Raw genomic sequence first — 13,460 nt, forward strand, 5'->3', positions numbered from 1 at the left:
CTTGTACAATTGTAGACATAGCAGCTAAATCCTATCCGACAGGGCAACTATGTATACATGCCTATTAACAAAGGGACCAGAAGTCATTAGGTCGAATCCTGCAGGACAGCACAGTTGTCTGGTTGTGACAGTCTCAGAGACATATCAGTGGCCAACTGGAAAGCAACCTTACCCATTGTGTTCCTTTTTATTTTATTACTCATAATGTATTGCTTTGTATTTGATGGTTTTATTCATATAGTCTTTGTCCCTCACGCGGAGTATAACCTGTTTATTATCTCTCTGATTCATTCTTTTTATCCTTCCAGACACAGAAGTGTCAGGAACTTTTTTTCTTTTTCCAAAAGCACTCAACGAGAGTGACTGCATTTCCCCATTTGCTGTGTTTTCACACTTCTCTCTGCACATTTTTATAACTTTAAAATGGGGATTTGGGGGGGTGGCCGACCAACGGGAGGCTCGCCCCCCCGGGGAAGTTTGGGGCACCAGAGGAGGGGGGGGGGGGGAGGGGGAAGTTTGGCCCTATGGGTGCGCCGTAGCGGCGCTTTTTGGGCTGGTTGGGCGGTTTGGGCTCCTTTTGGGCTGCCTGGGGACGTGGGGGTATATAGGTGGCCATTTTGTGTCACCGCGCACGTTTGTGGTGCGGTGACACAGCAGCCAGGTCGGGGAAACATTTTGTCCGATAGTGATTTCGGGCCCGGCGGTTGTGTGGCGGCGGTGCGCGGCTTGTCCGAACCGTGGGAGCGGGCTGAGGAGTGTGCGACGCTCCGGCGGTTTGTGGTGCGGTGATCCGGGTCGGCGGTAGGGGGCGTGAGGACGGGGATGGCGGCGACGGACCCGCGTGTTGTGGAGGCCCTGAGGCTGTTGGCAGAGGCGGGCCGCATGGACTTAATGCGGCCCGACGTGCAGGTGAGGCCGCCGCGGCGCGCTGCCATCGGCGCCGCGGCAGCTGTGGCGGCGTGCGACCCTCCGAGGTCGCGGGTTGCTCGGCAGGGGGGGAGGGGGGGCGGGGGGGCGGAAGGGGGAGGCCGGGCGGTGGCCAAGGCTCCTGCGAAGGCCGCGGCCAAATCAAAGGGGGGGGCGCGGAAGGCCCGGGAGGCGGGGCGGAAGAGGCCGCTCGTCTTCGTGACCGGTGGGGAAGGGGGGGTGGGGGGAGGGCGGGAGGAGGGGAGTGCAGCGGTGGATGCGCGGCCGGGGGGCCTGGGAGGTGTGGGGGAGGGGGGTGGGGATCGGATGGTTGTGGATGGGGAGGGCGCGAGCGATGGTGGGGGGGGGCGGGGGGGTGACAGTGCGGAGGGGCCTGCGGGGGGGGAGGGCTCTAGTGGCGGTGGGGAGCGCGGGGAGTTGGTGGGGGTGGGGCTGGGGGGGGCTGCTTCGCCGCTGCTCATAGAGGAGACAGATGTGGAGGAGGAGGGGGTGGGGGGGAGGACACGGAGCTGGACTGGGGTGAGTCATCGGAGGAGGAGGGGGGAGGGGGGGCGAGGGGGCGGTTGGCGCTGGGGCAGGGGGCCCGGGGGGGGGAGAGGGGCCGGGCGGGGGTGAGAGGGCGGGGTGGGTCGGAGGCGCTGGGTGGCGGGAGGGGAGGCGGCGGCTTGACCGGCGAGGGGGGTGGGTCGGGGGGGGCGTTTGGGAGGGGCGGTTTTGAGGGGGGGGCTGGGGGCCGGGATGGGGGCACAGGCGGGCGGGTGGCGAGTTTTGGGTGGGGTACGGGGGGCAGTGGCGTGGCCTGGGGGGAGGCTGGGGGGGTGGGGCGTGGAAGGGGGGTGGGGCCGAGTTGGGGTTTCGGGGGGTGGGGTGGGCCGGGGGGTTGGGCGGGGGAAGGGGCTTGGGAGTTGGGGGGAGGGAGTGTCCCGGCGCGGCGCGGTGGCCATTCGTCGGGATGGGGGAGGGGTGCGGCGAGGGGGTGGGGTTTTGGCGGTGGGGGCAGCGCGTGGGGGGGCGAGGGGGGTGGTTTTTACCCTGGCATGCTGGACTCCACCTTTTTTCCTTGGCAGGAGCTGTTGGTAAGGCGCTCGGGGGAGCAGCATGCGGCTCCCACCCACCGAGTGGATGGGCCGGCTCTGTTTGGTGCGGACGGCCGAGCTCCGACGAGGGACCTGGCTCAGGGACTGGGCGAATGGAGGCGAGACGCGTCTCCGCCGGCCCCTCCCCGATGGGTCTCTACGGCCGCCGGGGTTGGGGGAGTAAGGATGGACACGAATATTTCTGGATTGCCTGCGAGTGTGGTGCCTAGGAGGGGGAGTGTGGACTTGATGGATTTAATGCGGGTGTGTCGTGAGCGGGCGGGTTTGAGCCGGGTGGAACTCCAGTTGGGGGGCCAAAGTGGTGTGGTGCCGGCGGATGGTGAGTCTGAGGAGGAGGGGGAGATTCGGGAAGATGGGGGGGCTGGTAATGGTGTTGGAAGTGTATTTCAGGTGCCAGCACGGCAGGATGCTCCCAGAGTGACGGCCCCCTCGGCTCAACTGGTTAGGCGGCGGGACCCAGCAAGGACGCCGACCTTGACGCCAGGTAAGACAGGTGACGGCGCGGGGAGCGCTAAGAGGCGTTGTGTGCAGGTGTCCGTGGGGTCTGGGGGCGATGGGGAGGATGGGTGGCGGCTGGTGCGGGGTCGGTATGTGCAGGACGCGGGAGTCGGTACCGAAGGCGTGGGGTCGGGCGGGGCTGCGCCGGGCGGAGGAAGCGGGGTTGCGGCGGCGGGCGACGCGGCGCCGGGCGGAAAGGAGGCGGCGGGGGGAAGTAAGGAGAGTTGTGTAATCCCGGTGCGGAGGCTTCCGTACATGGGGCTGACCAAGCCGCTGGGGGCGCACCTTTCCGCGGCTACGAAGGAGAAGATTTGGAAGGGGGAATACATCGATATTTTGAAGCTGCTGCATAGGGAGTTGACATCGAAGGAGGGGTCAAAAGAGGAGGAGCAGGAGTTGGCTAGGCGCCCAAGGGTGCCCCTGACGCTGGACAATTGGTCGGCGGCGTTCCTAATTTACGCGAGCGTGTATTGCGAGAAATTCCCGGACAGGTGCGTCGCGCTCTTTAAATACATGGATGTGGTCCGACGGGCGCAGGTGACGTACGGCGGGTATGCTTGGTCGCACTACGACGAGGAGTTTCGGGCTCGCTTGGCGGGGGACCCCGAGGCCCAGTGGGGGGAGCTGGATTCGGATTTGTACCAGCAGACGATGGGAGGGGCCAAGTTTGGCCGCACCATCTACACGGCCAGCGGTTTGCCGCTGGCGTCCCCCCCCTTTTCGGCGCGCCCCACCCGTGGGGGGGTGGGTCAGGGCGCCTCCGGCAGCCAGGCCACAATCGGGGCCTGCTGGGATTTCAATAGGGGTGCCTGCGGGCGGGCGGCGTGCCGTTTCCGGCATGAGTGCTCTTCGTGCGGACGGAACCACCCGGCGCTGCGGTGTTGGGGTTCCGGGGGCCCCCCAGGCCAGCTGCCCCCGCAGGGGGGTGGATTTGCCAGAGGGGGTTCAGGCGGGGGGAGGGGTGGGGGTAGAGGGGGGGGAGCAGGGGCTCTGGGAAAGGGCTCGTACGCCGGTTAGGATCGAGCGGATGGAGCCCTGGTTGGCGGCGTATCCGCGGGCGGAGGATGCTGCGGTGCTGCGCAGGGGTTTTCGGGAGGGTTTTCGGTTGGGGTACGAAGGTCCCCGGATTGCTCGCTGGGCGGAAAACCTAAAATCGGTGAACGCGCACAAGGGCATAGTGCGAGAGAAACTGTTCAAGGAGGTCAGGGAAGGGCGGATGGCGGGCCCCTTCACGGCGCCGCCGCTGCCAGGTCTAATCGTTTCCCCCATCGGGGTGGTGCCTAAGAAGGAGGAAGGGCAGTTCCGACTGATACAGCACTTGTCTTGGCCGGAGGGGGAGTCGGTCAATGCGTACATTTCGGCGGATTTGGCGTCGGTGACGTATTCGTCGGTGGACGTGGCGCGACGTCTGGTTGCGACGGCGGGGCGGGGTGCGCTGTTGGCGAAATGCGACATCAAGTCGGCATTCCGACTCCTTCCGGTGCACCCGGCGGATTACCAGCTGCTAGGGATCCAGTTTCAAGGTCACTACTTTGTGGATAAGGCGCTGCCGATGGGGTGTTCCATTTCGTGCGCACTATTTGAACGGTTCAGCTCCTTCATTCAGTGGGTTTTTTCCAGGCGCACAGGCTCGGAGTCAGTGACGCACTATCTGGATGATTTCTTCCTGGTGGGGCGGCCCGGTGCGGCGGATTGTCAGCGGCTGCTGGATGGTTTGGCCGGGTTGATGGGGGAATTTGGGGTTCCCCTGGCGCCAGAGAAGACGTGCGGTCCCAGTACGGTGTTGTCCTTTCTCGGTATCGAGCTCGACTCGGTCGCCATGGAAGCACGCCTGCCAGAAGACAAACGGGTGGCGATGTTGGGTCTGGTGGATGACATGTTGGCGAGGCGGAAGGTGACGGTGCGGGACGTACAGGTGTTGTTGGGTCATTTGAATTTTGCGTGCCGCGTGGTGCGGGCCGGACGGACGTTTTGCCGGCGTTTGGGGCTGGCGTTGTCGGGTTTGCCATTGCCGCATCACCATGTGCGCCTCTCGGCGGGGGTGAAGGAGGACCTGCGCATGTGGCGGGCTTTCTTGGAGCGTTTCAATGGGGTGCCGATGGCGCCGGCGGAGGACTGGGAGTGGGAGGTCACCATGTACTCGGATGCGGCGGGCGTCGGTGGTTTCGGCCTGTACTGGGAGGGAAAATGGTGTGCGGAGCAGTGGCCGGACCATTGGCAGGCGGGGGGGAGGAGCATTGCGTTCCTGGAGTTGTTCCCCTTGGTGGTGGCTGTCACGGTGTGGGCAGGGGCGTTGGCACACAAGAGGGTGCTTTTTCGAGTGGACAACATGGCCGTCGTGCAGGTGGTGAACAGGCAGTCGGCTCGGGATCCTCAGGTGCTGAAATTGATGCGGGTGTTTGTCTTGCGGTGCTTGGACAATGACATACTGTTTCAGGCGCGCCACGTTCCCGGTGTGGACAATGACATTGCGGATGCCTTGTCTCGTTCACAGTGGGAGAGGTTCCATGGGCTAGCCACGGCGGCGGAGGAAGTCAGGACGCCGGTGCCGGAAGAACTGTGGTCGGTAGGCGAGGCCGGGTCTTTCAGTTGGTGAGGACGTCTGTGGCTGTGTCGACATGGAAGGCTTACGAGCTAGCGTGGGAGGAATTTCTGCAGTCAGGTGCGGTTCGGTGTGGGGACAGGTGGCAGCGCGAGGAACAGGTGGTAAGATTCATGTTGGCGCTTATGGACAGGGGTTTGTCGCGGGTGTCAATTGCGGGAAAGTTGTCGGCGGTGGCCTTCATGGGGAAGATGTGGTGGGGTTACCCTCCGTCGGCGGGGGAGTTGGGAACCAGGCTGCTGGAGGGGTGGGCGAGGGAGCGTGGGGCGACAGTGCGGCGGCGCCGTCCCATTTCGGCGGTTTTGCTGGCAGGAGTGATTGGCGCGCTGCCGGAGGTGTGCAGGGATGTGGGCGAGTCGGTGCGTTTCTCTACGTTGATGTCATGGCTTTTCTTTGGGGCGTTTCGAGTGTCGGAGCTGCTGGGTGCAAGGGGGCGGCGGGGGGTGCTGTGGGGAGAGGTGGAGGTGCGGGACCGGGAAGTGGCGGTGTGTTTGAGACGCTCGAAGACTGACCAGCGGGGGGTTGGTACTTGGGTGGTGCTGGGGCCGGGCGACACGGAGGGGGTGTGCCCGGCGGTTTGGGGCAGGAGGTTGATGGCTGAAAGTGGCGTGTCGGAGGGGGAGGTTTTTGGGCGGGGTGGGGGGGGAAGGGTGACGGCGTCGCAAGCGTTGTGGGTCTTGCGGCGGGCGCTGCGGGTCCTGGGGGAGGATCCCCTGGCGTTCGGGACGCATTCTTTTAGGATTGGGGCAGCGACGGAGGCGGCACGGAGGGGTTGGGGTAAGGAAGAGATTCAGAGGCTGGGTAGGTGGAAATCGGACGCTTACAGGACGTATGTGAGGTTGAGGGAGGCGGATGGTGCTTTGTCGCAATGATTCCCGATGTTAATCTATGTGTCTTTGCAGGTGCTGTGGCGGGGCCGGATGTGGCTGTCCTGAATTTGTATATTGTGGGACATTCGTTCGTCAGGCGGGCTGAACGAGCGGAGTGGGACAGACATCAGGCGCTCAATTTGGGATTGGATCCGGGGTTGTATAGATGTCATTGGAGGGGAAAAGGGGGTAGGCGTTGGCATGAGTTATTGCCATTGTTAAACACGTTGGTAAGAGGGGGGGTGTGCCCGGATGTGGTGGTAATTCACCTGGGCGAGAACGACTTGGTGCAGTGCAAGGGTTTGGCGCTGCTCAAGCAGATGAGACAGGACCTGCAGGAAATCGGGAGGCGATGGGCGGGCTGCCATGTCATATGGTCAGAATTTATTCCCAGGCGGGTGTGGAGGGGAGCTGAGCGCCCAGGGGCCATAGACAGGGCTCGAAGGAAGATCAATCGGGAGATGCGCGTTTTCTGCGCCAAGGAAGGGGTGGGGAGGATGGAGCACCCGGAGTTGTGCTATGGTGCTAACTATTTCTTCCTGGAGGATGGGGTCCACCTGTCCAGGTACGGCATGGAGCTGTACATAGTGCAGTTAAAGGAGGCTATAGATGGGGCCCTGGGGGTGGTTCGGTACCCCAGGAGACAGGAGTCCTAGTGGGGGGGTCGAAAGTCGTAAGCGACTTTCGAGTGGCGCTGTCCTAAGGAAATAGGGGGGTTGGCTGGAGGCCTGGGACTGCATGGTAGCGGGGGTTTGGGGTCATGGAGGTCATTAGGGGCATCTAGTAGAGGGGCAGGTTGATGAGCGTATGTGGTTGTATTACTGTTGCAATGTTCGGGTTTGCATTTAGGGGTGGGGGTGGGGGGCTGTTAGGCAGTTGTTACTTAGTGAGCAGTAGTTTTGTGCGGCACAGGCCAAGGGGGATGTTTTTATATGTGCACCTGATTCCAATAAAAGCGGCCTTTTTCACACACTTCTGGTGTCTGTGTCCGTGCTTCCCCCCCCCCCCCCTCACCTACTGGTGTGCCCCAATGGGGATTTGGGGGGGTGGCCGACCAACGGGAGGCTCGCCCCCCCGGGGAAGTTTGGGGCACCAGAGGAGGGGGGGGGGGAGGGGGAAGTTTGGCCCTATGGGTGCGCCGTAGCGGCGCTTTTTGGGCTGGTTGGGCGGTTTGGGCTCCTTTTGGGCTGCCTGGGGACGTGGGGGTATATAGGTGGCCATTTTGTGTCACCGCGCACGTTTGTGGTGCGGTGACACAGCAGCCAGGTCGGGGAAACATTTTGTCCCACCCTCCCTCCCTTTTTTGCAGGGTTTCTTCGGGTTTTTTGTGTTAGGCCCACGCTGTTTTCCCCTTGCGGGGTGGGGGGGGGGGGGGGTGGTCGAGGATTTGTCCCGAGGGGCTTTTTTGGTTGAGGGTGCACTATTTAGGTTTGAGGTTGTGTTTTTGTCGCTGGAACAGGTGCGTTGTGGGGCGCTGTCCTAAGGAAATAGGGGGGTTGGCTGGAGGCCTGGGACTGCATGGTAGCGGGGGTTTGGGGTCATGGAGGTCATTAGGGGCATCTAGTAGAGGGGCAGGTTGATGAGCGTATGTGGTTGTATTACTGTTGCAATGTTCGGGTTTGCATTTAGGGGTGGGGGTGGGGGGCTGTTAGGCAGTTGTTACTTAGTGAGCAGTAGTTTTGTGCGGCACAGGCCAAGGGGGATGTTTTTATATGTGCACCTGATTCCAATAAAAGCGGCCTTTTTCACACACTTCTGGTGTCTGTGTCCGTGCTTCCCCCCCCCCCCCCTCACCTACTGGTGTGCCCCAAAAAGTCACTTTCCACAACTTTGTCCTTCATGCGGCTGTTTTGTACTCTATCACTTGTATTTAGCTTCGGCCTTTGACCGGCTCTACCATGTGCTTTAACTCCACCGTGTGCTCCCTCTTGCTCGTTCACTTCACCCCCTAGTTGCTCTCTCTATCCGTTCGCTTCAGTCCCTGAATCCTTCGTGTTGTCCTTCGTGTTGCTCTCTCCCATCCAAGCTCTCCGTGTTGCTTCTGCCTGCTCTCCTTGTGCTTCCCTCCCTCAGTGATTACGCCCTCCGTGTTACTTTCTCCACCACCTTCTTTTGCCACCAGGTCAAGTTACTTTTACCTATTTTTTTCAATTGCTCCAAGTCATATCAGTTTAAAAACTAGCATTTGCAATGCAATAGGTATCGCAATTGCGAGATTTTGAGCTTTTGGCATTGTAAATGACAATGCCTTTTATTTGTGTTTAAAAACCCTGCATTAATAAAAGGCATTGTCATTTACAATACCAATAGGTCAAACTTTCTATAATGCGAGACCTATTGCATTGCAAATGCTTGTTCCTATTGTATTGGTGCTAGCACCATAGGTGAGGAGAGAGGCTTTATTAAATTTAATATAGTCGAACTTTGGATTGGAGCTACCTAGCCATATAATTCAAAATATCAAATTAATAGTTACATTAAACCCAACAACTTGCCACGGTAGGATTTCATAAAACTATAACAGTAGATCTAGAACTTACTATCCGGTAACAGCCATTTCTGACTGGCCAGTCTTCGACAGCCTGATCCAAGCTGCTCCCTGAATCAGTGTGAAAAGGCCTGGGGCTGCAAAAGTACACCCATTTAATGGAAACCAATCTCATCCCTGGAGAAGCCTGGGAGAGGAAAAGGGCTAGGCAGATGATCTGGAATTAAATGCAGGAGCCTCTACAGAAAACAGAAGTCACAGGTCCTAGACCACCCCCTGGTCCTTGATCTCTAGTGAGCTGGAAGCCCCCCAAATTAGAGTAGCAAAGGGGCCGGAAGGGGAGTGTTGTCAGTAGTTAATTAGGCCTCTTGGTGGGACCCACACTTCAGGGAGAAATTTTCCCCATTTTGATTTTTGGGAGAAAGTTGCATTCTGAGCTAGAGCTTGGCCACACTTCACAGGAAATCATCATACTAGGGGGAGGTAGCATAGTTCCTATTGGTGAGGGGGTCCCACTACCTCAAACCCAGAAATGAAGGATGAATAAGGCAGCTCTGCAGAGCTCACCAGAATACTGCCTGGAAAAGAAGAAGGGAAGAAGGACTGCTCTGCTGGACCCCTAGACTGCACCAAAGAGAAGATTGCACTCTGAAAGACTGTACCTGCTGCACAAACAAGACTCCACAAAGAAAGGACTGTGACTGACTCCAAAAAGAAAGGAGTGGAATCCTTGACCAGCAACAGGTTTAAAAGAGCTGAAGAACTCACCTGCAAAGCCAAGGAGAGGACACCCCAACTGACCAGTGCTAACTGGACTTGTCCTCGACTGTGCAAATGCATTCTGGGAGATTGAGCCCTAGTCCCAAGTGGCAACCCAGTGCCTCTGATCCCTTGGCAAGTGCTAGAGGACACATATCTCTCCAAAGGAACCAAGAAACCACCTCATTGGAACTGACAAAAAGCTGTACAAATCCTCGCCACTCCGCTACCAGCTTCTAGGGAACCAACATGAGTCAATGCAAAACCTTGCAAAGACTTGCCACAAAGATTCAACAGAACCAATGCAAGTCAAAATGAATCCTTGCAAAGCTTCACCTCACACCTTCATTGGAACCAATACAGCGCAATACAAATTGAAACAGGACCCCACATTGCAGCACCCGCAGCTCCCTGGAACTGATGCCAGACAACATGAAGTCTCACAAAGCAATGCCACACAGAAGCACACCAAAGACATAAGGTTGAAAACTCAGTGGGCCTAACTCAGTCCTGTGTCCAGCCTGAACTCAATGTGTGACTTTGTACTAGTGCAGCACAACCAGATACCCTGTTTCCACTTTGCACCTTTTGGCACTATTTTTACCTAAACCTTTAGAAATTCGTATCTTCAGTTCCCTACATTGGAGTTTTGCCATTTTGGTGTCAATTTAAAAATTAAAATGTTTCCTTTTTTTTTTTAAATTGGTGTTGGGTTGGTGGTATTAAATGCTCTACATGTGCCTATCTCCAAAATTAAGTCTGCCAACTCATTTGCCAAGCTACCACAGGCTGAGCAATGATTGCTTTACTGAGAATTTACTGGACCTATTAGTAACTATGGTATTATTACTAGCTGAGGGTGAATACCCCCACCTGCTAATAACCGACTTTCCTACAGTGGTTATAGTTAATCAGTTTGAGCTAGAAATCAAATTTCTTTTTGTTAAAGTCTACAAATTATGCAGAAGATAATGGATTATATGCAAGTGTGGTCAATCCATAATTATATGGAAATCACTGTGGCCACAGAATCCCAAATGTAAGTGGCCCTGTGATTAACACAGCAATTTGAGTGCATGGTTGGTAGTGCCTTGTTCTTGCTTTGAGCCTACGTGGGAAGTGTTTCCATGCCGTGTGTGAGGCATCCGAATTGCAGTTATTAAGCTATGCAGCATGGCACTTGGCAGCCTGATGAATGAGGAAGTGTGAGAGATAGATTTGAAGTTTTGTAGTATGCAGTATGCTAATTTACTCTGCAGGTCTGTTATCCTTATTGGTGAGTTTTATGTGCTCTCAATCTGATTTCCTATGCTGGTTGTGGCTCCACTCTGTGGGTTTATTGATCTGGGGAAGGTAACAGGTGTGGTGAGGAATACGTGGAAATGAGATATTGTGCCTGGATAGAACACAATACAGTTCTCCTTTTTTATGATTATCATTATGTGTTGTCAATAAAGAAGATCTGCAGTGACACTCTGAAGTATAAATATCCTTTTGTGATAACAGGATGTTAGTGTTCAGGGTATGTAAGTATTTGGGTCTTGCAGGGTGGAGTGTGTTAGAATCTTCGAGTGATCAGCAATGAGTGGCAGATTTCTGCAGTTTTCACAGACTTGTCCAGTTAGTATTGAGTGGTTAGTTTGGTGGGCTGTGTCCTGCAGTTGCCAGTAAGGTTCCACTGGGCATTACAAACATGATATGCCCTTCCTGTTGAAGATGAGGGATCAGGCCATTATTTTATATATGGTGCACAGAGTACATTGGATTGAGACCTGGTGGAAGGTCAGAAATACCAGTTTGTGATTAGAGTGAGTGGGGTGATCCAGATGCTGGTGTCTGAAAAGGTGATTGATGTCCTAGGTATGGCTGTCTTCTCCCTGTGGAATTGGAGGTGAGTTGTACCTGAACAGCTATCTACCTACTTGAATTATTGGTGGGCTGTAACAGGATGAAGGACTCCTAGAGCCCAGTAGGTTTGCTGTAGCCAGGAGTTTTCATTACTTATAGCATAGTAGGTTGACTGTAGCCAAGAATGATAATCACTTTGAGCTCAGTAGTTGGGCTGTAGCCAGGAGTGATAATCACTTAGAGACTAGTAAAATGATTATGCCCAGTGGTGATACCCCCTTAGAACCCAGAACCTGCAACCCTCATCCTGTAGTAATATGTGAGGGTTTGTACCCCTTTGCGCTAGTTCAATAGAACTAAATAGCAGTTATCCCCTGAAGTGGTGAGCAGCTGCTTAGACCCTTTTAGGTCGTTCTAAGGGGCAAAAAGATACACTAATATCCTAAATCTGCCCCAAACAATGAAAGAGGGGCATAAGGGCAAGGGAAGACGAGAGAGAAATACGGCAGCGAGAGGCCTGTCACACGAGCGTCCTTCTGCACACCTGGAATCAATGGCATGTAGTACAAAATATCAGATTCATGGCTGAACTAAGTGAAAGCGGGAGCCATACAACAAGTGGAAAGTTGTCAGGCACCATCTTGCTAGTTCATGAACCGTTTCTTGTGGCCTATTCGCCCTGATATGGAAAAGTCTATTCTTTGGCAGTAGTGTGTGAGGCATCTGCCAAGATACTGCCTGCAATCCCTCCTGGTCTTTCATGATCTTCTACCCCAGACAGACTTGCACTTGTTTTTCTTTCCTGATGTGTTTTTCAATGAAATCCTAACGGCCCTGTTGCTAGCAAACACTGCTTTAAAGGGAAGGAGCAGAGGGAAAAGCGGATGAAATGGGAGCTAAATGAGTGTCCCCTTACAACCGCTGATCCCTCAAGATACTCAAACTAGCACCAAAGATAATCACTTCTAATTTGTTAAACATCTTTTATATAATGTTTTCAACAGGTGTCTTTCCTTTGGTTTAGAAGCAAGCCTCCGTCCTCCCTCATATAAAAAAGTGGAATCTTAAACCAAACCCAATAACTATAGTCCTATATCATGTCTCCCCGCCCCTCTAAACTTGTTGAGAAAATCATGAACATAAAACTATCTAAATGTATCCAAGATAATCAAATCCTAGACTCGATGCAGTTCAGTTTTAGACCAGGTCACAGTACAGAAACCAGCCTGGTCAAAGCAATGGAAGAGGTAAGGATGGCACTAGAAAGAGGGGTGTCTGTGGCCCTTATTCTCCTTGACCTATCAGCTGTATTCGATACTGTGGACCACAAGACCTTGATTCACCATCTAGCAGAGATATGGATCAAGGATAAGGCCCTTTCCTTGCTCACCTCCTTTCTTTCTGATAGGAGACAAACCCTAGCTGTTGGCAAATTTGAGTCTTCACCCTTCTCTCTGCCATGTGGGGTCCCACTGGGATCCTCACTGACCCCAACTCTCTTTAATGTATATGTATTTAAACTGGCTCCACTCATCAAAAGCGTTAATCTGTATCTCACACCCTACACTGATGACACCCAATTGGTAGTCACAGCTTTGAACAGTGATCCGTCTGGACCTCAAAAATGTCAAGATTGTATCAAAGCAGTCAGTCTCTGGATAAGCAGGCACTGCTTAAAGGTCAACTCAGGGAAAACAGAAGTGATTTTATTTGGGAATGCCTCTCATTTCTGGTCCTCAACATGGTGGCCAGATCTGCTGGGCTCACCCCCAATCCCTGTCTCCAATGCCAAAAACTTGGGGGTTATCATCGATGACAAACTCAATCTCGGAGCCCAAGTTTCTTCAGTGGAACCCTCATCCTATCATACCCTCAGAATTATTAGAAAAAGTTTACCTTATATCCCTGACAATTCCAGGAAAAACTTGATCACTGTCTTAGTCCTCTCAAAACTGAGCTATTGTAATAGTCTCTATATGAATCTGCAAAAAAAACATGCCAGTAATCTTCAATTAGTGTAGAATACCACAGCCAGAATGATTCTGAATCTCCCAAAATTCCATTCTTTCTCCCCCGTGCTCCAAGAACTATATTGGCTTCAGATACGCTGCCAGGTAAAATTCAAAGTCCTCTGCCTTGTGCACAAAAGGTTTTACTATACAGGAGCAGAATTTCTATAGCATGTCTTTCGATGGTAAATCCTTAACAGACCCCTCCATTCCACAAACTATGGGACAGTGGCAGCTCCTCCTCTAAGGCGGAGGAGCCTCACCCCACTGAACAAAAGGAAAAATAAAATGATAATAACTACCGTTATTATCAATTTAATTTCCTGTTGAGTCAGTGGCTCTTGGGGCGGGTGGGGCTGGCCA

This window comes from Lissotriton helveticus, chromosome 6 (genome assembly GCF_964261635.1).
Source record: "Lissotriton helveticus chromosome 6, aLisHel1.1, whole genome shotgun sequence".
NCBI classification, from domain to species: domain Eukaryota; kingdom Metazoa; phylum Chordata; class Amphibia; order Caudata; family Salamandridae; genus Lissotriton; species Lissotriton helveticus.